Source organism: Panthera pardus, unplaced genomic scaffold (assembly GCF_024362965.1).
Source record: "Panthera pardus isolate Hobbes unplaced genomic scaffold, ASM2436296v1 HiC_scaffold_16, whole genome shotgun sequence".
In the NCBI taxonomy this organism is placed as follows: domain Eukaryota; kingdom Metazoa; phylum Chordata; class Mammalia; order Carnivora; family Felidae; genus Panthera; species Panthera pardus.
The window spans coordinates 50,576,617-50,602,575 of record NW_026526721.1 but is presented as its reverse complement, the minus strand read 5'-3'; the positions used below and the strand labels follow the sequence as shown (position 1 = coordinate 50,602,575).

At 32.6% G+C, this 25,959-nt stretch overlaps 1 pseudogene; it reads left to right on the top strand.

The window, feature by feature from the left end:
- The first annotated feature begins 5,051 nt into the window (after positions 1-5,051).
- LOC128777546 (U2 spliceosomal RNA) lies at positions 5,052-5,118 on the top strand (annotated as a pseudogene).
- The last annotated feature ends 20,841 nt before the right edge of the window (positions 5,119-25,959 follow it).

Here is a 25,959-nt window from a genome sequence, read left to right as displayed (position 1 = left end):
TACTACAAACATCTGTAGGGTTACTGCAAAGTGCTTTAAACTTCCTATACAAAAGTTGCTTTTTAAGTAGTCTATAAAGTGGTTTCATTAATGAGCATATTGCTTGGCATTATCAGGTATTCTCTGTCAAGCATTTTTTTAAATCACCCTTTTTCCTCAGAACATGCTGTTTTTTTGCTGCTGTAGACAGTCTGTCTCATACGTAAAGTTAAAAGAAGACAGTTTTAAAAGAACGTGAGCAGAGTTTAGAAAGCCAGCATTTTTGTCAGTGTTAAGTAAAATATGCTAGAACTAGAGAAAATCTCCTGATAAAGGGTCCAGAAGCTTCTCTGCCACCAAGCAAGTCAAATGTCCAAATACAACATCAGGAAATAACAAAGCTGTTAGCAGTTTTCCTGTACCTGCTATGGAGGCAAACCATGACCTGTCTTCCTGAAATTACACCAGGAAGTATTTCTGGCAGCCTCCCTGAAGACAAAAATTCTTCCTCCTGAAATGTATTACATTGGAAATTTGATGGAAAAAATTGAAAATAATTCCGGCAAATGCAAGAATTTCTCTGGGTTATATACCATGGGCTCAGTCAGAAGTCAAAGGAATATATGGAAGTTATATGCATATCTAATTTTAATAGAAAGGCCAAGTTGTTTTTTTACGGGATTTGCATTATCTTAAATCCCTGTTAAAGGTGAATAAATGATATGATTTTATCCCATCCTTGCTATCACTTGATGTTATTTTACTTTCTTAAGATTTTACTAATCTCATGATGGTATGACATAGTTTCTCTCTGGGGTACTATTTTATATTTCCCTGCTATATATGCATAAGCATTTATCTTTTTTGGTATATAGGCATCTTTATTTTTGTATCTTTTTATCTTATACCATACTAAACAAACTCTTTCATATATAATATGAACTGTTAGCAATAATGTTTCATGGGTGCCTTGTGATGTAGAAGTAGTAAAGTGGAGTGGTTAAGAACACAGACTCAGCAGTCAAACTACTGAATCATGCCTCCATCACCTACTACCACAATGAACTTGGGGAAGTAATTAACTTTCTAAGACTCATTTACCTACTACAGATCATAGATTTACTGTAAGGATTAAAAATGTTATTATATAAAAAGTACTGAGCTAAACATGCTTTAAAAAATTACTGAGACAAGTGTTCAGCACATAGTAAGCACTATATGGAAGTTGACAAGAAACACAGTGTTTCATTAACACCTCATTCTCTGAATATCTCAATGAAATAAATCAACCTTAAAAAAAAATCAACCTTAGAAGAGCTAAATAAAAGATACTTTGTGTGACCTTCTCCAAATACTTCTGTTACCGAAGCCTAGAAATAAATTGCCATTTTTTCAGATGGCTTAGATGCCAATTTAACATCAACTCAGTTTATATAATCAATTATATATTAATCAACCATTAATTTGGTAAAGATAAATAACAGTCATGGTGTGTTAATATTGTCCTCTGTTCCTTGCCAGTATCTCTTGATGTTAAAAGCCATATTTAGAAACTAGTTCATTTAAAAGAAAGAAAGAAAGAAAGAAAGAAAGAAAGAAAGAAAGAAAGAAAGAAAGAGAAAGAAAAGAAAGAAAAAGAAAAAAAGAAACTATTTCATTTGTAAATTGAATAGATAAATAGATTGTCCAAAAGTTAGCTGAAAAAAAAAGTTAGCAGCTAAGGTTTTCTAAAATAAAGGAAAAACTTCCTCCAGGCCTTTAAAAAAACATAATTTTATTTTTTAGACATGTTTTTAAAATTGGAAAATACTGAGTTCAAACACAGTGAATTTGATAAAGAGTATATTGGTCTTGAACAATAAATGCAATGTTTAATTGTTTTAAATGAATGTCTATTTGAAGATATTTATATATAAATCTCTTTATAGAATAGATTTTACTCCCACATGAGCAGACTTCAGTTGCCAATTTTGAGTAGGACTATTTGTAAATTGGCTGATGTCTATATACAGACTTTACTTTTTCTATTCCCTCAATTAGGCTTTTATTTTTTATAAACACCGTTTTGGAAAAAAAAAGAATTTTATTATTTCTTATGTTCTCTCATTGATTTATGATAGAACACAACCAGTAAATATTATTAAGGTTCTCATCAACTGGCAGTTCATTCCAATATCTAAGATAATTGTGATGGTTAATTTTGTGTGTCCATTTGGCTAGCCGTGCGTGCCCAGAGATATTTTGTCCACCTAAAATATTATTTGGAGTGTTTCTGTGAGAGTAATTTTAGATGAAATTAACATTTAAATTGATGGACTTAAGTAAAGTAGATTTCCTTCCATAATATAGCTAGGGCTCATCCAATCAGTTAAGTGCCTGAATAGAACAAAACTCTTCCAAGCAAGAAAGAATTCCTGGAGCACACTGCCTTTGGACTTCATCTGATTCTACAGCAGATGACCTTCAGATTCGAACTGGAACACTGGCTGTCCTAGGTCACCAGTCTACTGGCCTTTGTACTAAAACTGAAATGTCAGCTCTCCTGGGTATCAACTCTGCAGATTTTGGACTTGCCACCCTCTAGAATCATGAGTTAACTCCTTCTGACCATTTCTTTCTTTCTTTCTTTCTTTCTTTCTTTCTTTCTTTCTTTCTTTCTTTCTTTCTTTCTTTCTTTCTTTCTTTCTTTCTCTATGTATGTTCACACACACACACACACACCCTATTGGTTCTATTTCTCTGAAGAATCCTGGATAATGAAATTACTGTAAAAATAATATGTACTCAAAACCATTCTGCTAAGACCAATAAACATTTCAAATCTTGCTCCCAGGGGCCAGAGATACAAGTACATTGACATTTACACACACACACACACATTATTATAATATTATATATAGATGTATTCACTCAGAGTCATCATAGAATAAACCCCAATCTAATTGTTATATAAATACCTATAGATATATATCTTTTTTAAAATATCTATTTTTTCTTGAGAGAGAGAGACAAAGCAAGAGTGGGGGAGGGGCAGAAAGAGAGAGAGACACAGACAGACAGACAGACAATCTAAAGCAGGCTCCAGGCTCTGAGCTGTCAGCACAGAGCCCAATGTGGGGCTCGAACCCACAGACCATGAAATCATGACTTGAGCTGAAGTTGGACACTTAAACGACTGAGCCACCCAGGTGCCCTGCTATAGCTTTATGTCTTAATTCAGGGCAACAGTGTAGTTCTGAATTCAATCATTTATTTTCATCTACAAAAGAGATCATTGTGGTGCAACATCCAAAAGAAATAATCAAAGCTTTTATTACTATGCTGTTTACATTTAAAAATGTTGCTTTTGGTATGTTTTTAAAAAGACAATAAACTATCTTAAGCAACTTCCAGTAAAATATGATAGATTCAAGACATGCTTAGTCAACTCTTAACTTGAAACCCTTCAAAATGATCAAAAAAAATGCAAAAAGGGAAAACATCCCATCTGTATTTCCTGAATGGAGGATTCTCTTGAGTAAAGTCTTTTTTTAATAGTAATCTAAGATAATTCTTCATTTTTTAAATAGTAATGTAAGAGAATTATTTTAAAAATAGAATAAGATTTGTGGGGTTGTGACTTAGTTTTTTGTTTGTTCCTGTAGTGTCCTTGTTCCTTACCACAGAGTGATATTGAAGACATAATCCAAGAGCTATATTCATCCCAAGACCTAAAGCTCCTTAAAGAAAGCTTTACTGGAGTGAGTCATTAAGAAGAACACAAGTCTAAAAATGGTCTTATTTGAAGGCTGCTACCCAGGGTCACCTGGATTTGATTTTAAAAATTCCTAATTACTGGGTGCCTGGATAGCTCAGTTGTTTGAGTGGTCAACACTCGATTTCAGGTCAGTCATGATCCCAATGTGGTGGGATCGAGCCCCCCATTGGGCTCTGTGCAGTGTGTGGAACTTGCTTCAGATTTCTCTCTCTCTCTCTTAAGATTCTCCCTGTGTCCATCTCCCTCACACGCAGTATCCCTCTCTCTCTCTAAAAAAAAAAATTAATTCCTAAGTAGCATACAAAAACCCTGTGAGTTGAGAGGCATAAAAATGAACCACCTCAAACTTTTGTCCAGGTTATCTGCTTCCTTTCAACAGCAAACCAAATCTGAATCAGAAGAGTTACAATATAAAGTACTTGTTTTTCCACCTTCAGGTAATGGCTCAGTGACCTATGTTCATCTGTCATCAATTATTGAACAAACACACAAACAAAAACAGTTGAAACTAAAAGAAATTGAAATGCCCCAAATCAAATCTGAATACATGTGTAGCTGTGAGTAGACACACACATTAAAAGAGAAACATTTAAAATTACAGATGATTGGGGCGCCTGGATGGCGCAGTCGGTTGGGCGTCCGACTTCAGCCAGGTCACGATCTCGCGGTCCGTGAGTTCGAGCCCCGCGTCGGGCTCTGGGCTGATGGCTCGGAGCCTGGAGCCTGTTTCCGATTCTGTGTCTCCCTCTCTCTCTGCCCCTCCCCCGTTCATGCTCTGTCTCTCTCTGTCCCAAAAATAAATAAAAAACGTTGAAAAAAAAAATTAAAAAAAAAATAAATAAATAAATAAAATTACAGATGATTTGTGAATTTCAGGCTCCAGAGATACAAGTTAAATATACATATAAGTCAAATGTATATATTTTAGTCAAATTTTTTCAACAATCTAAAATGAATTACTGAAAAAGAAGCTCGCTTTATAAATAATTTATTTTTTTAACGTTTATTTATTTTTGAGACAGAGACAGAGCATGAACGGGGGAGGGTCAGAGAGAGAGGGAGACACAGAATCCCAAACAGGCTCCAGGCTCTGAGCTGTCAGTACAGAGCCTGACGTGGGGCTTGAACTCATGGACCGCGAGATCATGACCTGAGCTGAAGTCAGACGCTTAACCGACTGAGCCACCCAGGCGCCCCTCTTTTTATAAATAATTTAAACAGAACAAGCAACAAGAGGTTAAAATTACAAGAAGATAGAAAAAATGCACATTGCCCTCGTAGTTATGAACAACAACAAAATAGTAACAAAATTACAATCGCTTCTCGGCCTTTTGGCTAAGATCAAGTGTAGTATAAAATCATTACATAAATTTGAAAGTGTTGGTATTAGGATACAGACTATAAAATCAGTTATTAGTATTAAGATATTTGGAGAAATAAGTTGAATACAGAAAGATAAGAGAATAAAAGTCATTACAGAGAATATAAATGAAGTAGAGAGAAGAGGTAATAATAGCTAAAACTTGCATATTTTCTTCCTTGTTCTAAACACCTTATATATTAACTTATTTAATCATCATGAAAAGCCTCTGAGGAAAATTATGTTATTATTTTCATATTACAGTGGATAAACTCAGTGGATTAACTGAGGCTCAGAGAGATTAAATTATTCTGTGGTCACACAGCAACTAAATTATGGAGGTGCCACTGAAACCTAATCAGGCTTTCATTAGAATGCACATTCTTAACCCTAGGGCCAGCTACATCTCATGAGGCAGCATAGAGATGGCCAAAGAAATTCAATACACACATAATAGGTGATCCTGAAATGGAAAACAAAGAGAAAAAACAACTGAAAGACATTGAATGAAGTTATCAAATTAATAACTTGAGGGAATTATATTGATCTATATCTTAATAAAGTTACTGAACTAAGTTCAACTAAAAAGCACCCAGACAAGGTCCCTGGGTGGCTCAGTTAGCTAAGTGTCAGACTCTTGATTTCAGCTCAGTCATATCTCACGGTTTGTGAGTTTGAACTCTGCGTAGGGCTCTGTGCTGAGGAGCCTGATTGAGATTCTCTCTCCCTCTTTTTCTGCCCCTGCCCCCCCATCTCTCTCTCTCTCTCTCTCTCTCTCTCTCTCTCTCCCCCCCCCGTCTCAAAATAAATAAATAAACTTTAAAAAAGTACCCAGAAAAAAAGTGAAAGGCAACCACCAGGAAGTAAAATATCATTCTGAACTTAGCCTTTTCTATACTAATACTCATTTCCAGAAGTCTTTGTAGAGAAAATACAGAATTGAGTAGGGGAAGGGAAGAAGGGAAGTTGGCTTGAGTGTTTATGGATTATTATGAAGACATTTCAATTATACAGGAGCTTGTTCTCTGGGGAAAGGGGAGGTAAAACAATATTACCATACGACAAAATTCAACTAAACAGGCACAAAATCATTATAAGTAACTGTAACTATTAATTAAAAATTTAGAACAAAGAAAATGGAAAGCCAATGGAGAGTAAAAAATAAATATTTAAAAATGTTTTTGGTAATATTTCTCGGACTTCATATTTTAAAATACTAAGTTTTTTTTATCCTATAAATATACAGTCTACAAAAATAGCAATATAATAGAACATTTTGATGCACTGATACATAAAACAGGATGCTAATTTTGTGTATGGGGGCAGATAGATAGGTATATTAAATTACTGGAGTGTAAAACAAAATGTTATTTTAATCATTCCTGAAAAACGGAATTTAAAGATGGAAGATCCTCTAGTAAACATTTCTTTACTCTTTATAGTTTTTATATAAACAGCATGTGCTATTTGATAAATTAATAGAAAGATACGGAATGCCTCTGGAGTCAAGATTATTTAGGTTCAAATCTTGTGGACCTTAGATAATTTACTCATAAGTCACAGATTCCTCTATCACTATGAAAAATAGTGATAATGAAAGTACATATCTCAAAGTATAATGCAACACAGAGACATGATTGATTATTAAATTAGATAATGTACATAAATAATTTGGCATGGTGACTGGCACATAATGATCATACAATTATAGTTAGTAGTTATTATGATGATGTCTATTTTTTTTCATTTTACATCGATTGTATTTTATAAATTTATGATAAATATAAAGGCAAGCAAAAATTCTAAGTCCATAATTGCATTAATCTGCCTTTTTTAAGATTGAATTTCAGAGATAGAATCTGAAGTTGACCTCTTACATGGTGTGCACCATGATCTGTTTGAAATTATACATTATGACTCAGGAGAAAAGGTGGAAGTTGTTTCATGTGAGACCTTGAACAAAAACAATGTACAGGCTGATCTAACACCTTCTATTCAATCCTAGCTTACGCTCAATCTGCAGTGGACAGTAAGAAGTTCAATATTAGCATAGTTCTATTCTGGCCCAGATCATTGGCATCCGTATCCAACATTTTATATCCTAATTTGGTCCGTTTAGCGAATTCACCTGTGGTTATCCCACTATTTTCAATAGACTTGAATTCTAAACATTACTCAACTGATTTCTTAAACTCTTTATCCTCTCACTGTGTATTTTGGAAAATACTTAATACCTTTCCCTTTCCTTAGGTGTTTATATTTGCTTACCAAAGAAGTGATTTTTGTGATAGTTATTTAACTAACACTCTAAAGGAATCTTTATGGAGTCTCCTAGTAGTACTTTAAATTAAATGAAACATATTTTGACAGAAAATATAACATTTAAACCCTTAAGCTTAGATTTAATTCACAAATTTAATTTTCTTCCAAAGCTGAAGTAGAGATTAGTACCTTGGAATTCATTGTGCCTAATGTACCTCTGTTCTTTTTAATTATTGCTGTTTACTCCTAAAAATCTTGCACTATTTATTATTTGGTATAAATGCAAGACTTTGCAAGGACATTGCTTCTCAGTATCACTTTACTCATTTTTAATTCCTTCATTATGATTGGAAATACTATAACACAGTTAATCATGTTGTTTACTTCTTCACCTTAATAAGTGACATGAACTTTTGAAATCCTATGTTTTAAAATGAGAAAAGATTTTTTACTCTTCTTTTTGCACACAGTTTAGAACATCTTTTAGCAATATTCATTTATATTATCTCAAACCTGAGCTATGATTTGAGGGATATGGCATCTGTACAACTCTTACAATAATTGGTAAGAGAATACAAATTCCTTATCAGAAACATGGAGTTCCTGTGCTGTAGAAACCTCTACTTCTATATGAGTCAATATCTGTTCACTTTGAGCATGATATTTATTTGAATGAATAATCCAGAAGATTTAGAAGTGTCCTGACCTTCCATGTGAGGACTTTTTATAGTTTGATGGGAAAAAATAGTCATTAAATATTTTTTCATATTCATAAATATATTCAAGGTTGTGTTTAAATATATTGAAGAATTTGCAAGCACAATTAAAAAAAAAAAACTTTAAAAAATAGGTCCCCTTGAAGCGAATTTGTTGTAACTACTGAAATATTTTAGGCTGGTGTCTAGACTAGGTGATAACTTTCTCACTTTTCAGCTTTGTTCTTCTAAAGAAACCAAGTCCTGAAGAAGTTATTTACTTATGATGTGGCATCAAAGTCACCTAAAAGACTTAATGCAACTGAAAATTAAGATAATTCAATCTTTATGCATCATCTTGTATATTGTGATGGTGAATCTTTTTTTTTTTTTCCTCATTCTTTCCTTAACTACTGGAATCATCTATATATCAGCTTTTACCTACAGAACTCTCTCCATAAGAGTTAAGCCAGGGACACTTGGGTGGCTCAGTTGGTTAAACATCCCCTGATTTCTGCTCAGATTCTGATCTCAGGGTGGTAAGTTTAAGCCCTACATGGGGCTCAGTGCTGACAACATGGAGCCTGCTTGGGATTCTCTCTCTCCCTGTCTCTTTCTGCCCTTTCCCCACTCGTTCTCTCTCTCTCCCTCTCAGAATAAATAAATAAACTTAAAAAAGAGTCAAGCTAATTCTAAGTTGTAATGTTCCTCTGTCACGCGAAACTTGTTAAATATGTCCCCTTTTGTGACACGTAATGACCCATATTTATAATGTAACTTAAATTTCCTGTATCTCTGCTTCTGATTTACCCATATATAAATATTTTTATTAAAGTAATGTGCATTTACTGGAATGTATGCAGGTATTCTGAATATGGATACAATCATGGAATAGGAGACAATCGCATAACTATGGACAATACTGTTTTGTTGGGGGTTGTGGATTTTCATGTATTTGAAAAATCAAAAGGATGAAATTATTTCTAGATGAAAAATGGTTGTATGTAGCAACTCAGAAAAGGGGTAATGGTGACTGAAATTAACAGCTTCACCTAAATGGAACTATTTTAACATCATCAGGCAGGTGCAAGAGCTGTCTGAGACTGCCTCCTATTCTAACTCCCTGCTTGTTTTAGTTCTTGTCTGTCCTTCATACTTACAGATTCATTATGCTAACCTTAACCCTTTCTTAATTCTCTAAGCTACAGTCTTTAACCTTTCTTAATTTGGATTACCTAAAATGGATTCATGCTATTGGAAAGGGATATTTTTGTCTGAAATAGAGCTTTCAGATATGCATTTCTTGGCAAAGTAGTGTTAAGTGAATCTAAAGGTCTTGCTAAATATTAGTCATAATTCCACAGACATGCCAACAAGTCCAGAGTTTCCAAAGTCTAAAATTTGGTGGCTAATTCAGTTGGAATCTAATTTGGTACTGATAACAAGAGTCTTGTGTTTGTCTCACAGAATCCAGTAGTCCTTCAGCAAAATCTTGTGTATCTTCCTATCAATCAAAACCTAATAGGGTGCAAAATCTTAACTGTTTTTTTGTTGTTGTTGTTGTTGTTGAACTTAGGTTTTATCATTCTTTCAATTTTTCTGTAAATTCAAATAAACCTCAAATATTAGGTAAGAAAAATTTTTACAGAAAGTACATGAGACACTTATCAAAACAAATTCAAATATAACACAATTTAATTACATCCCATATATTAAATATTTTCTATGTGTATGATATTAAAATGAGAGCTATTGAGAATGATACATAGTCTATTCTGTTAGAGAGATTATATCTAGTAGTAGATATTCATAGGCATATAAACACTAAATGTTATAATTACTATAATGGGCTACCAAAAAGAGCAAAGATAATAATAATAATAATAATAATAATAATAATAATAATAATATAACATTTCCAACACATGTAACAGACTATGTAAATTCATTTGTTAAGTAAATTTACATAGTGTTAAGACAATCTATATGATCAAATTCCAAATGGCAAGGGAGTATGTTTGTATGTATATGTGTGTTTCATACAAACAGGTGGGAGGATGTTCAAGGAACAAAAATGTATCAGAGTTAAAAATAAGATTAAATATATATTTGGAAATTAGAATACAATGAAAATAGCTGAAAGTTGGATTTTATTGAGAAATCCTAGTTGAAATGGTGAGATAATACATTCCACACTTCTTTTTTTAATAATTTCCATGCCTTTATTATTTTATGTTATCTGTCTGTAATTCCAGGATGCAATACCTTCCCAAGACCATTCTTCCTTGGAGGTTACTTTGTTCCCAAGGCTGTTTCTTTCTCCCTTCCTGCTTTCAACCAAAATTGTACTATCTTTATATTCCATTCTGTTATACGATGCATCTACTAATGACCTGATATTTTTTTTAACCAGAAGAGTTAATATTTATTATGATGTTGTTAGTAATTCAGAATGTAAATCAATACCAGGATAAATTTCTGGGAATTATCCTTCTGTATAGTGGAAGAAAAGAGTTGTAGATAAAAATATAAGTGTGGGTGTGTAAAGGCCCTCCAGAAATAAGTATTGGAAGTAAAATAAGATAAAAAGAACTGAACACCTACTATCTGCCTGACATTAAGTAAATAAATTAATCTTTAATAATATTTCTAAGATAAGATCAAAGACATTAAGCAAATTGCCTAAGCATGTACAGCTAGAATGTCATAAGGAGAAAATTAAATTTGGTTCTGATGATTTACTGAAAATTTCTGCTCTTTCCCTGATGCTTCTTTCTTCCTTCATTCTTTTCTATTTTTCCTCTATTTCTCCAGACTAAAATGTATATTTATCTAGTTCCCTTTATGGAATAGGCACTAGTCTGGGCAATTGAGTTTATTTTGGTAAACTGCATATATCTGATCCCTGCGCGCACGCACATGTGTGTGTTTTAGTGTGATACATGTCGTGAAGTAAACTAATGGCATTTAAAGAGTTTACATGAGAAATTACGTCCAGTTTGAAAGATCACAGAAAATCTCCATGACTGAAAGACATTTATCCTAACTGCAAAAGAAAAGCCAAAGGGCCTAATAGTTACTAATTTTTTTATAAAAGCAATATTTTTAAGAAAATAATATATGTCATATACTGTAGTAGTGCTTGAGATACAATGACAAATCAATCAAAATACTAACATGAAAAGAAGGTTTCAATACTTAGGTATTTTATCTTTTAGTGGAGGGGACAGAAATTAGTAAACTGCATGAATAAACATGACATTCTGTACATCTGTCTATAAGAGGTAGTTGGGTGTTTGTGCCATATGAATGAGTTAGGGAGGCATAGACAAAAAACTGATGAAAAGTTTCCAGAAGAAATAATTTTGCTGCTACCTTGAGGAAGGAGATCTACATCCACAGGGGTAGAGATGGGGAAAATATTTAAAGTATGGGGAAAAGGACCTAAAGTAGGGAAGAATGTGTATGCTTATAAGAACTAAATAAATATCAACATAGATAGTATGCAAAGATAAAGGTTTGCTAGAGGTACTTATAATGAGATATTATGTAATCCTACAGTAAGGGGTATATGGGTAAGTGTGTGTGAGACAGAGATAAAAAGAAAGAAATAACAAATGATGACGATGGTGGTATTTTTTAAAACAAAAAAAAAAGCAAAAAAAACATTTAAATACAGATTTTACCCCCAAAAATAATTCAAAAATGTATCGTAGACCTAAAGGTAAAATACAAAACTATAGCACTCCTAGAGGATAACATAGGAGAATCTAGATGACCTTGGATTTAGCAATGATGTTTTAGAAACAGCACCAGAAGAACAATCTTTGAAAGAAAAGTCATTAAGTTGGACTTCATTAAAACTAAAAATGTCTGCTCTGTGAAAGGTACTATTGAGGGAATGAAGAGACAAACAGCCTTGGAGAAAACATTAGCAAAAGATGCATCTCATAAAAGACTGTTCACTAAAATATACAAAGGACTCTTAAAACTTAATATTTGGAAAATGACCCAGTTAAAAGTTGGGTACAAGTTCTAAACAAACTTCACCTAAAAGCAACTAGAGGAAGTGAGAGATAAATGAGTACACAGGATCAACAATCAAAATAACAGGTTTGTCAACAGCAACAATAAAATAAAAAAAATAATAGAATCATGCTTTCTAATTACAAAATGCATTTGGTGTCAGTTTAGAAATGTATGGCAAGATAAGGATTCTTAAAGCACTATTAAGATATTTGCAGATGTAAAGGGATGACAGAGGAAGAGACATACTGAGAATTCAGGTGTCAGTTCCCTGCTAAAAGATGTAATTTAAGATGGAAATTGAACTGGGGCACCTGGGTGGCTCAGTTGGTTAATCGCCTGGGCTCTTGATTTTTGGCTCAGGTCAGGATCTCCCAGTTCCTGAGATGGAACCCTGCGTGGAGCCCCATATTGGAGCCTGCTTGGGATTGTCTCCCTCCCTCTGTCTCTGCCACTTTCCTTTCGCACTCACGTGCACATTCTCTCTCAAAATAAATCAACTTTCCATATATATATATATATATATATATATATATATACACACACACATATGTCTAAATCATAGAAGATCAAATATGTATATATATATGTATATATATATATAAAGAAATTAAAATTTATAGTATGACAGTTGAAAACCTAAGGTAGATATATAACTGATTCTATATTAAGAATAATACAATTAAAATAAACCTTAATTTTACAATATGGGAAAGAAAAAACATACAGAAGCAAGTCTATATTAAAATATCAAAACAAGCTGGTAGCTGGTGCAGATAAATCTAAATATATAAGTAATAATAATAAATACAACTATATTTTTCCAATAAAAAACAAAGCTTGTCAAATCGGATTTAAAAAGAGAGTGAAATGTATGATGTTTCAAAGAGAAACACAACCTAAAGATTTCTAAAGATAAACTGAGATAACCAAATCAAAGGAAAATAATTTGTGGATATTATTATATTATGAAAACATGGTGAAAGAATTTATGCATAAAGAGCATTATTAGAAATAAAGAGTGATGTTATAATTATAAATTTACAATTAACTTGGAAGACATTAACTCTAAGTATGTTCAGACTTATATCTATGTAGAAAATGTTGACAGAATTATGAGAAAAATTGCCCATTATCATAGTCACAGGTATAAAAACATCTGTCTTTTTATTGATAAGAAAAGAACATTGCACTAACAATATAGATATCACCTATCTATCTGAAGTTTTTAGAATTATGTATTTAAAAGGAATTATGTGGAGGCAACATTTTTTTCATGAATTTCAGTAAGTCAATATCAGTTTAATTTATCTAATCATAGTTTAATTATGTTAAAATAAAATACCAAAAATATGTATTAATTAATATGTTTTCAAATTAAAAAACATAAATCTAACCAACATGAAGTTGAAAGAGAAGAATAACTGAGATCCATATTATTGCAGAATAAGAAATAATGATAATGCAATTTACCAAACTTATAAAATGCACCTGATGCAGTATTTTGTTTGGAATTTGTAGCCTTAAATGTCCATGTTTCACAACAAGAAAGGCTGAACATTAATGAACTAAGAATCTCTCTTAGAATGTGAGTAGGCAAAATGAAATTAGCAATAAATATGAGAAAAGACATTTCAAAAGAAAAATAGGGAAGATTTGCAAAACCAAACGTTACTTGAAAAGTTTAATGAAATAGCAAAATCTTATAATATTACCTTTAAAAATATCAGAGAGGTAAAGAGAGGTAAAGAAATTAATAATCAAAGGTGACAATAATTACAGAAATATTCAAAATGAAAAAAATATGTATAAATTATTGGACAGTTCCATTCCATTAAATTTAAAATCTTAACACTCAAAATTACTTATTAAAATATAACTTGTCACAAATTACAGAGAAGTAAAAATCCTAGCTGGATTATAACCCTTAAAGTAATTCAAGCCATATTTCAAAATCTGAAAACAGACAAACAGGGGTGTCTGGGTGGCTCAGTAGGTTAAGTATCCGACTTCGGCTCAGGTCGTGATCTCACCGTTTGTGAGTTCAAGCCCCATGTTGGGCTCTGTGCTGACAGCTAGGAGCCTGGAACCTGCTTCGGATTCTGTGTCTCCCTCTCTCTCTGCCCCTCCCCTTCTCACGTTCTGTCTCTCTCTCTCTCAAAAATAAATCAACATGAAAAAAAAAAATAAAGAAAAACCTTAAAAAGAAAAACAGACAAACAACAGAGCTACAGATACTTAAGTGAGTTCCACAAAACATTGGAATGCCCAGTGAAGTCACAATGAAATTACTGAATAAAAAGAAGCCATTACCACCATCTGATTTTACTATGTCAGTATTGGATTGATGACTAAATATATATACCAGCTAATCTCACTTGTGAATGTAAACACAAAAATTCTAAGCAAAATATTCACAAACTAAATGTGTGTGCAACATGCACACTCCTACTCCTACTTGGAGTCTCCAACTATTATAAAAGACAAAAATCTTAAAAAACTAGAAATAAAAGGGATTTTTTTTTAAAAAGTTAGATAAAGTTAATGTATAAAAAGTTATAAACATTGCTAAGTAAAATCATAGAGGATCTAAATGGAAGAATATACTATGTTTATAGCTTGAAAAGACACAGTATAATTAATATGCCAGTTTCCTTCAAAGTGTCCTGTAAATTTAACAAAAACATACTAAAAATTCCAGTAGATGTTCTCTTTTATTTCCCTAGAAATGGGTAAGATGATTAAAAATTATCCGGATAGGCAAAGGACCAAGAGTAGCCAAAACAATCCTGAGAAGTATAAACAAAATTGGAAACTTACCTTGATGTTAAGATTTACTATAAGGATAAAATTATCAAGATAGTATTGTATTGTCAAAAGTGTAGACAGATGTATCAATATAACAATATGAGAAGTACAGAAATATGTCACATATATACAGTAATTTTTGAAGTTTCCAGAAAACCATGAGAGAACAACTGAGTATCTCTATGGGGAGGAAAGAACAGCTCATCTCTTACCTCACTGCAACAACATGGGAAAAATCTCAAAAATTTATGCTGAATGAAAGTAATTAAACAAAAGTACCTATTGTATGATTGCATTTAGATGATATTCTAGATTAGCCGAACTAACCTCGCTGGAAATTAAATCCAGTTTTTCTTCTCTCAGGGAATTGACTAGCAAGTAGAAGAATAGATATTACTGGGTGATAGAATTGTTCAGTGTCTTGATAGGACTATGAGTTACATATGTATATACCATGAGTATATACATTTGTCAAAAGTGATTAAATAGGATACTTACTATCTGAATATTTTACTGTATATTGAGTATACATTGTATGTACAGTTCATTCCTTGATAAAAAAAAAATCAGGAGCCAACATTAAGAAGATCAAGAAAGTAATAATTGATCAAAAATGGAATAATTTAAGCAAGAAAGATAATCCGTTCAGCTATTTGAAACATTGCATATAAAATGTATACATTTATGACTAATTACTTAAAAAAGTCATGCTCCTCCAAAAAACTATAACCTTCACTGATCACAATTGGAAGCTAAGTGGAAAACCCGATTCTTACTTTGAAAATTGCCAATAGGAGAAATAATTAATCAAGGAAATCTAGATAATTTTGAGGAAAAACATGTTTAGGAAAATTTCTCTATCAGAGATCAAGATTATTTTAGAGATTTAGAGTTGAATAGAGTGTTATTGTGCAGGAATAGATAGATCAATTAATAGAGTAAGGAAGAAAGTCTAGGAGCACTAGAGGTCATATATATAGGGATTTTATTCATGACAAGGGGCCTTTTAGATTAATTGTAGAGAAGAATGATTTTAAAGTGGTGTGAAACAAATACCTCACTATAGAAAGCAATGGAACTCCGTCCCGCACTATACAGAAAAATATATCTCAAGTTGCTAAAAGACATTAATTAGTAACACATGCTATAAAACTTGTATAACAAAACGTAGAGACAATATTGGTCATGGCAAATATTCTGACTTCTAAATGAAACAGAAAGCCATTTGAATGTTTTTTGTTTGTTTGTTTTTGCATAGGAATGACAGAATATGAGCTACATTTTATTTTATAATTGTTTTAATGTTTATTTATTTTTGAGAGAGAGAGAGAGAGACAGAGTGCAACTGGGGGAGGGGCAGAGAGAGGGAGACCCAGAATCCAAAGCAGGCTCCAGGCTCTGAGGGGTCAGCACAGAGCCTGACTGGAGCTCAAATGCACAAACTGCGAGATCATGATCTGAGCCAAAGTTGGATGCTTAACCGACTGAGCCACCCAGGAGCCCCTATCTTTTATTAAAACATTTATTTATTTATTTTGAGAGAGAGAGAGAGAGAGCATGAGCCGGGGAGGGGTAGAGAGAGAATGGGAGGGAGAGAATCCCGAGCAAGCTTCTCATTGTCAGCACAGAGATGAACTTGGGGCTCAATCTCCTGAACTATGAGATAATGACCATGAGGCATTCTGAACTATGAGATAATGACCATGAGGCATTGACCTGAGCCATAATTGACTGTGATGCTTACTTAATCAGCTGAGCCACCCAGGTGTCCCTGAGTTACATTTTAAAAGTTTCACTTTTGCTGCTGTCTGGAATGATGGAAAAATAATGGAGCCAGTTAGGAGACTTAATAGTCCAGGTGAAAAATGATTATTATAGTGTATGTAGTAGAATGGTCACATCAAAGTTACTTTTAAAAGCCAACATATGGTACTTACCATATTTATATAATGTGATTACTTTGAGTTTGGGGAATATTCTTATTATAAATTAGATATATAACAACATAAGCATCTTAAAAGTCAGGGCCATATAACGTAATTTAGTACTATAAATTAGACATTTAATTGGTTTTGTATTTTTCCCAAAAGCTAAATATTAACTTTTCAAGTTCATATTTGGATTATATCATGATAACAGATTTACTATACAACTATTTTCATCAAGATTTGGTAACATTAATCAGATTTTCTTTAATTCTCCGCACTATATGTTCATAAGGATCACTCTGATCCCTCGGAAGATCCCATGATTTACTGGACCGCTGAACTATGGTCCTACTTCACGCAAGCCTTCTTTGTATCTCTAAGTGATATTTATCATTGTTGTTGATGTTCTTAGTCTTATTTGTCTACAGTTCATAAATCCGTAAGTAGTAGTGATAAGAAGCCACAATGTATTGTCCAGATTAAGAATCCATCAAAATTCTTACTCTGAAAGGTTTTATTTTCTGACATTTATGGGAGCAGTTTAAGAAGCTGTAAACTTTGGGCAAATTCTCTTCTGATGTAAGCAAAATGCTCTAATTCCACTACAGCTCCTCCAGTCACCCAGATAAAATTTGTTTTAGATGCTTTGCCACATCCTCTGACCCTCCAGTTTTGAAGAAAAAAATTTGGCAATTACTAATTGATTTTTTCAGATTCACACATAACAAGGAATAAGCCACCAGTGTTTGCCAGGACCTGTAATAAGGGTAGGCATGACTGACAATAAACTAAGACACTAAAACCATGTCCTCTCAGAGTATATTCTACTGATACTTCTCCTTTGGACAGCTACTCTTCTTAGCCTTTACTTTCCCATCAAAACTTGCTCCCAAGGCACGGTTTAATATTAGTGTGTTACTAGTTGGTGTATAGTTAAGATAGCATTTCACTAGTCTCATTTTCATTGAACTTCATTTTTAAAATGTTTATTTATTTATTTTGAAAGAGAGAGAGAGAGAAAGAAAGAGAGCAAGCGAGCAGGGGACAGGCAGAGACAGAGGGAGACAGAAAATCCCAAGCAGGCTCCATGCTGTCAGTGCAGAGCCCAACGTGGGGCTTGAACTCACAAGGTCTTGAACTGCCAGATCATAACCTGAAACAAAATTAAGAGTCTGTCACTTAACTGACTGAGCCACCCAGGCATCCCCATTGAACTTCATTTTTTTTTCTCAATATATAAAATTTATTGTCAAATTGGTTTCCATACAACACCCAGTACTCATCCCAAAAGGTGCCCACCTCAATACCCATCACCCACCCTCCCCTCCTTCCCACTCCCCATCAACCTGAACTTCGTTTTTAATGGTAAAATTGAAAGCTTTAACCTCTCACCATATATAATGCATAGTTTTTGTTTTGTTTTTAGCTGAGCATCTATATATAAATATTTCATTATTCTTGTTTTTATTCCTGGGTCCCTAAAATATTAGCTTAGATTTCTAGGACCTGGAAACTTTACAGAATAGATTAAATAGAATCTTCACTTTTCATGTATAATAGCTTATAATATGGTTGAACTCATAGGTAGGTAATTTTTTTCCTAACTCCAAAATGTTATAATTTTATTGAAAATAAACATTTCAGGTTATCTCTTTCTAGTATGTTAAGTAACTAAAATTTAAATAAAATTTTAAGAAAAAAATAAATAACTGTCTAGGGCATGCCTTTGGGAAATAATGCACTAAAGATCTATTTTGTCTAAAATATGTACATACATATATACATACATACATACATACATACAGTGAGCCAGTAATAAAATATGTGAGTCTTTAAAAGAAAGAAAATGATGTCTGAGCAAGTTTTTTTTTTTTCTTTAAAAAACAAAACAACATTTTAAAAATCATTTTTAGGCTCACAGAAAAATTAAGAGGAAGATACAGAGACTTCCCATACTTCTCCTGCCCTCTAACATGTACAGAATCACCATGATCAATATTGCCCACCAGAATGGTATATTTGTTACAACTGATAAATGTACATTGACACTGATAATTTACATGAGGGATTTCTCTTGGTATTGTACATTCTATAGGTTTGGACAAATGTCTAGTGACACGTATCCATCAATATGGTATCATAGAGAATTTCACTATAAAATTCTAAAAATCCTCTGTGCTCCATCTATTCCCCCCTTCCCTCCCATTCTGTGGCAACCATTTATCTTTTTGCTGTCCCCATAATTTTACATTTACAGAATGTCATATAGTTGAAACTATATAGTACTATATGTAGACTTTTCAGATTTTTTTTCCACTTGGCAATTAAGGTTTCTTAATGTCTTTCCATAGCTTAATAACTCACTACTTCTTAGTACTGAGTAATATTCCATTGTCTGGATATACCACTGTTTATCTATTCACCTACCGAAGGACATCTTGATTGCTTCTAAGTTTTAGCAATTATGAATAAAGCCCTTATAAATATTGTTTGCAGGTTTTGGTGTAGACATACATTTTCACTTCCTCTGGGTACCTACCAAGGAACACAAATGCTGAATCATAGGGTAAGAGTATGCTTAATTTTGTAAGAAAATGAGAAACTATCTTTAAGGTGGCTACACCATTGTGCGTGACCACCAGAAATGGAGGAGATTACTGTTGCCCTGCATCCTACCAGAATTAGGTATTGTCAGTGTTTTGGATTTTGGCCATTCTAATTTTGGCCTGTATTGTTTTCAGTTTGCATTTTCCTGATATATGATGTGGAACATCTTTTCACATGCTTACTTAACATCTATGTATCTTCTTTGCTGAGGTGTCTGTTAAGATCTTTGGCCTGGTTTTTCATTGGGTTGTTTGTCTTCTTATTGTGGAGTTGTTTGTTTGCTTGCTCGGTTTTTGTTTGTGTTCTTATTGCTGAGTTTTAAATTGTCTTTGTATATCTTGGATAACAGCCCTTCCTCTGATGTGTCTTTCACAAATATTTTCTCCCAGACTGTGCTTTTACTTCTATTCTCTTGATGTTGTCTTTCCCAAAGGTTTTAATTTTAATGAGATCCAGCTTATTGATTCTTTCTTTTGTGAATTGTGCCACTGGAGTTATATCTTAAAAGCTATTGCCACATCAAAGTCATCCAGGTTTTCTCATATGTTATCTTCTAAGAATTTTATACTTTTGAGATTTGCATTTAAGTCTGTCATCCATTTTAAGTTAATTTTTTGTGAAGGCTGTAAAGTCTGTGCCTAAATTCATTTTTTTCACATGTAAATGTCCAGTTATCTTGCATCATTTGTTTAAAAGATTGTCTTTTCTCCATTCCATTGCCTTTGGTTCTTTGTCAAAATGAATTGTCTGTATTTGTGTAAACCTATTTTTATGATTTCTATTCTGTTCTACTGATATATTATTTCATCAAAACCATGTTGTCTTGATTACTGTAAATTTATATCAGGTCTTCAAATCAGGTCAGATCAGCCCTCCAACTCTGTTCTTCTTCAATATTGTGTTGTAATACTGAATCTTTTGCTTCACTATTTAAATTTAAGAATCAGTTTGTTGATATGCATAAAATACCCTGCTGGGATTTTGACTGAAATTGTTTTGAATCTATAGGTCAAATTTGGAAGAATGATATTATAATAATACTGAGTCTTCCTATCCATGGACATGGAATATCGTTCCATTTATTTAGTTATTTTTTTACCTTATTTTATCAGAGTTTTATAGTTTTCTTGTATAGATCTTGTACATACATTATTAAATTTTTACTTAAGTATTTCATTTTTGAGGTGCTAATACAAATGAGATATGGTTTTAATTTCAAATTCCACTTATCCCTTGCTGATATTTAGGAAAGTGATTGACTTATGTATTAACTCTAAAATCTTGCTATAGTACGTTATTAGAGCCAGGATTTTTTTTTGTCCTTTCAGATTTCCTACATATATGATTGTGGCATCTGTGAACCAAGACCGTTTTATTTTTTCTTCCCAATCTGTATGCTTGTCTTGTCTTGTCTTATCTTATTGTCTTAGCTGGGACTTCCAGTACAGTGTTGAAAAGCAGTGTGAAGAGAGGACATTCTTATCTTGTTCTTGATCTTAGTAGAAAAACTTCAAGTTTCTCACCATGGAGTGTGTTGTAAATGTGACTTTTTTGTACATCTTCTTTATCAAGTTGATGAAGTTCTCTTCTCCTCCTAGTTTACTGAAAGTTTTTGTCATGAATGTGTTGGATTCCTTTGCATCTGTCAATAATATCATGTGATTTTATCCCGTTTTTAGTCTGTTGGTGTGTAATGGATTTCATTAGTTGACTTTTGAATGTTGAGCTAGCTCTGTATACCTGGAAAAAATTTCACTTGGTTGTGGCGTAAACAAGTTCTCTTTTCGTTAAACTCAAATCAAAGATAATAATTGAGAGTGGCCATATGTAATGATCCAAATATTAGTGGGCAATATAACGATATGTAAGCATATATGTAACAATCATTTCACATAGATTTATACCTATTTTTTCTGGATACTCTATCCTCATTCTAAATCTAAGAAATTTAATCTAAGTATTTTAGTATAATGTAAAATGTAATTTTCTTAAATATCCTTATAGAAAGTCATGAGAAATTTAATTGGCTTACATCTATATCTAAAAATGTAGATGAGTTAGAGTACAATCATTTAGTTAAGGGCAATAGTTTTTCTTTGTATGATAGTTATGTTCACTTGCCTAGAAACATGACAGAAATTTATTTGTATGTTACCAATTTCCAGAGTTCAGATCTTCAGTTTTTGAAAAAAAAAATATTATTTCCCCTCAGACTCTAGAAGACAAATATCATCATAGTTACAGTTGTTTGTCTGCCCCATCATTATCCTCACCTGCTTCTTTCATGATAGAACTTCAATTTTGTTCAATTATATATATATATATATATATATATATATATATATATACACATATATATGTATGTATATATATAATTTGTAAATATATTAAAATATATATTTTAAAATATAAATATTCATATATATATATATATATATATATATATATATATATATATATATATTTTGTAATGCAGCCCATGTTCATCAAGAAAGTGCATACCATCCACTGGATCTGAATTTTGGTATAACTAAAATACTCATAGGAATTCCAGTCACTTTGAAAATGTTAGGTGCAGAAATTTATGCCTAATTCAGTAGCATTTGCCACTCACTTGGGCAAACTTATTGAGTCATGTCTGAACTCCTGAACTAAGCCCCATCACAGAGAAACCAATAAGAAAGCATCTCATGGCATTTGCCATTCCAACAATTTATGAGCAGAAAAGGAACCAGCCTTCTCAGCCAACGATCCCAAGAGAATGAAGCTAAGACCATAATAACATGGTTGAACCACTGACTGCCTTAAAGATTGAAAAGTCTGTTCTATCTCTAATTAGATGTGCTTGCTGTTTAAGGCAGTTTGAAATTTTCTTCCCTATATATATGTATATATATGTACACATATGTGTACATATATGTACATATATATTTATATGTGTATATATATAGCATAAATATATACATATATATAATGTGTGTGTATGTGTGTGTATATATATGTATATGTGTATATATATATATCCACACTCATGAATAAAGAGACTGACTATTCTGCAAAAGAGGTAAAGGAACAGTTTAATTTGGAAGAAAGAATAAAGTAGATTAGTGATGTTTATATGCTTCAGGAACAACATACAGAATCAAATGACTTATTAAAGGTTTAGTTACTTCAAGACCTCAGAAAGTACAAATAATCAGGAAAAAAAAGAAAAAAAGGCACATAAGTTATTTAATCAGTCAATATAATAATTAAAGTGTAAAAGCTTTTTCATTTGTTTCAAACAATGTCATTTGTTTCTGTTGATGTTATTTTCTGCATACAGGTAGAGGTGTTTCTCCATAGTGAGGTTCATCACGGTGTGGCATGAGAAGGCAACACAACTACCCCCAAATTTTATTCTCACTGATTTATACCATGAGTGTTTATTTCTTTTGGTTGAGATATTCAAAAGTTTTGTAAACATGTAAAATCATTATCAGAGAGTGATAGAATTCAGTAATCTCTGACCTTGAATAATTTTATCAATTAAATAGTCTAGTCAGCTATTTAGCTTTAATGAAAGGCCACAAGAGGAAATAAACATTGCCTTTGCCACAATTTGTTCTAAGTCTATCCCTTTTATGTAGTGTCAATACTTAGGCAGTATTTTGGATTTAGTTTTGACAATACAAATGACTGAGGTAAATATGCAGTATAATTCACTTACTTTTAGAGATACAGATCTCTTACATACAGGAGCCAGAAGGACATTATGTTAGGGTGTTATCTCCTGTGTGTGTGTGTGTGTGTGTGTGTGTGCGCGTACGTGTAAGATTCTATGTATTTGTTTACTGTCTGTGCGATCCAAATATACTCATATTATTTTTGGGAGCTTTGATAACCTTTGAATAATACTTATTTTTTCATTCATAGGCATTAATGTACTTCCAATGTTTTAGTTTGATTTTGTTTTCCCCATGGCTGAGCAAACAGCTCATTTGCTTTTAGTCTTTAATGTTTTTGCTGACAAATATCTTCCAGTGACAAGTTCTATTTTTTCATTGCTTTTATTTGTAAACACTATAAATATATATGATACATGATACATTGGAACTGAAGTCTCTCTAATCAATATTTTTAAGAGACAAAAGTATAGTTTTATTTAAAAAGCTACACTTATGAATTATATTATAGAATTCCATTTCCTCAATTTCCTAGAACCCTAGAATATGTAAAGTGATGTTTTAGAAACCATCTGAATAAATTTTCTCTTTTATTTTTTGACATTATGAAAATGAAGAAATAGAAGCTGACTCATTTATGTATATTTACCCTTTTAATGACAAAGCTAGAACATTAAGATACAACTTGCAGTGCTATTACACTAGTGAATGAGTTATAAATTGCAATAATAATGTTTTGTAACAAACCATCCACCAAAACTCAGTGAATTAAAATAACACTGATTTGCTTATTAGTCTGCAGGTCAGCTGGGCCATTTTTTCTATTTGGGCCTTGGCTTGACTGGTCTTAGTTATGCTTGCTCAGTCACTTGTGGTTAACCAGTGAGTTTGCTGAGGCTTTAATGATTTGGGCTGAGGTCACTTATATCTCTTGAGTGTGGATGGGCCATCCAGGGTGACTTTGACTCAGGTAATTTCCGTCTTCAGCAGGATTGTCCAGGCTTGTTCACCTAGTGGAAGCAACACTCTAGAAGAGTAAATGAAAGTGCAGAAGGCCTCTTGAAGTTCTCAGTTTGTTACTCATATACCATCACTTTTGCTGCAATCATAGATTAGCTCAGATTCAAAGAGTAGGGAAATAAATTGTTTCTTGTGTTGACCGAGAAAGAATTCATTAAAAATTAATATGGCTATGATGAACCTATTCATTTCTCTCCATCTGTATCCTTGAAAACTCCCTCATCTTTGTATAAACCTCCAAACTGGCAACATCCATCTCCAAATCCTGTGCTTTTAATTAACATATGCAATGCTGGCAAATTATTGTCCTATTATGTGCTCTTTTTGATAATTTTCTATGACTTGCAAGATAAGAAAAGCAAAGTGTATCATTATCTTCCTCTGAATCTGATATTTGTATTTACTGAGAATGTCTTCACTTATTCTATTGAATGACATTTAATTAATTAATTGTAACACAATCATTTTAATGTAAAACATTCAAAATAATTTTTAAGAAAACTTTTGATTATCTGATAGGTAAAGCAGTACTTTCCCAAGCAGACATCAGCCACAGCACTAAGGTTATTTTTGAAATGGAACCCGAGTGTTAAACCTTTTTAAGTCACTTCTATCTGCATAATTAGCACTGATGTATTTCTTGCCTAAATACAATTTCCTTGAGTTCCTATCCAGGTATATCTCCCTTGAACAAAATAAACTTTGCACCTTTTCACAGCTTGAATTGTAGTAGAGAAAAATGACAATAAAAATATACTATCAAATAGTTATAATTTCCATAAAAAGAAATAAAATTTTATTAGGGAAAAGACAGAAATCTCATTTTGTCTTAAATTGGCTGCTGTGATAAGAAGTGGGGTTAGTGAGAGAACTGTAAGACCTCCAAGTCTATCCGTTGATGTTATAGCAGTTCTTAGGTGTCTGTGGAGTTAGAAAGATCTAGATTTGGATCCCAATACCACAGTTTACTGAGTGCGTCATGCAAAACTCTTGAATAAGCTCTGCAAATGTTACTTTATTTATCCATAAAATATGGTTGTTAATAAATACCTTGGAAGATTGAGGTGATGCTTCAACAAAGCAAAGCACAGCAAATAGACAGTCTACCAGCATGCCTTCCTTACATCAGAGGTTTCAAAAATGTTTGCCATTTTGTAATTATATTAGTGGTCAAAACAAGGTATATGTGAAGGAAATGCAGATTTTCTTCTGAAATAACATTAAGTCTCTTTGAATTAGCTTTCATAGCGATAACCGTACATTTATTAAACCCTTTTTGTTTGTTTCGTGTGTGTGTGTGTGTGTGTGTGTGTGTGTGTGTGTGTATCTAATTCAGCATTTCCTACTATTGCTGTACCACATTCTTTTTAGTACTTTTTCTAAAACTTCTCTGTGGTAGATGAATAGTTGGTTTTGCTGACCTTTTATGAGCAACGACTTTGGAGCTAGTACATCTTGTCTTCATTGTAAGTCTGCCACTTATTTGCCATGTGATTTGGGGAAAATCCTCAATCTCTTTGTGCTTAAGTTTCCAGAACAGAAAAAAAAAAACAAGATAAAAATAGTGTCTATATTATGAAACCCTTGTGAATATGAAACAATTCAATATGTTTTAATGTATTTAAAATAGTACCCAACACATTAAAGGTCTTCTATCTTGTATGTTACTATTATCATATAAAATGAACTGTTGGAGAACAGAGAGTAAAACTATGAAGGTTCATTAGGTATATAATTACATATATGCTTAAAGAGATTAGAAATATAGATTGCATACTAAACTAATAGATTACAAATATCATTTTACACTATTACATTAGTGATTGGTTAATGGTTATTGAAAATTTTATTT